Below are 1014 nucleotides of genomic sequence, written 5' to 3' on the forward strand. Positions count from 1 at the left end.
TAGAGTGCTTGCCTTGCATGCATGAGGCCCTGGGTTCGATTCCTCAGCACCACATAAGCAAAAAGAAAAAAGCCGGAAGTGGCGCTCTGGCTCCAGTGGTAGAGCACTAGCCTTGAGCTGAAGAGCTGAGGGACAGCGCCCAGGCCCAGAGTTCAGGCCCCACAACCGGACCCCCCCCAAAAAAAAATTAATGATGCTATTGAAGGGTTCTTTGCTGCACTGCCAGTAGAAGTGTAAACTAGTATATTTTTTTTCTGGAAATGCATGTATTTAACGTGTTAGTATGTATGAATTTTATTTATTTATTTATTTATTGCCAGTCCTGGGGCTTGTATTCAGGGCCTGGGTACTGTCCCTAAGCTGCTTTTGCTTGAGGCTGGCACTCTACCACTTAAGCCACAGCGCCACTTCCAGCTTTTTCTGTTTATGTGGTACTGAGGACCTTGAACCCAGGGCTTTATGGGTGCTAGGCAAGCACTCGATCACTAAAGCACACTCCCAGCCCCATATGGATAAATTTTTGTGCCGTTTTGTGTAGGAGTTCTATTTCTAGGAACCAGTTCAAAATTGTGGACAAAAGTTTATGTGCCAGGAATATCATAGTACTATTTAAAACTGAAAGCCAAAGTATCTTTTACTAGAACTTAATAAAATTATTTGCTTTTGAAATGGTAATTGGGCACGGTAGAAAATGAGTGTCTGTTAAGTTTATGGTAAATATAAAGAAAGAAGAGAATAATGGCTGAGTGCTTGTAGGTTTGAAACCAGCCAGGGCAGACAAATCCAAGAGACTCTTATCTCCAACTAACCAGCAAAAACCCTAGAAGTAAAACGTATGGGTCAAGTGATAGAGCTCCAACCTTGAGTGAAAAAGCTCAGTGAGGATATGAGGTCCTGGGTCTAAAAAGAAGACAGTACTGGTCAAATCAGTTTCACTGTACAAAAAGTGACCAGATTCTGTATTGGGAAAAAGTGGTTGAGTTAATAGGTTCTGCCAAAAGCTGAGACTTTGAT

This window comes from Dipodomys ordii, unplaced genomic scaffold, assembly GCF_000151885.1.
Source record: "Dipodomys ordii isolate 6190 unplaced genomic scaffold, Dord_2.0 Scaffold23, whole genome shotgun sequence".
Lineage (NCBI taxonomy): Eukaryota > Metazoa > Chordata > Mammalia > Rodentia > Heteromyidae > Dipodomys > Dipodomys ordii.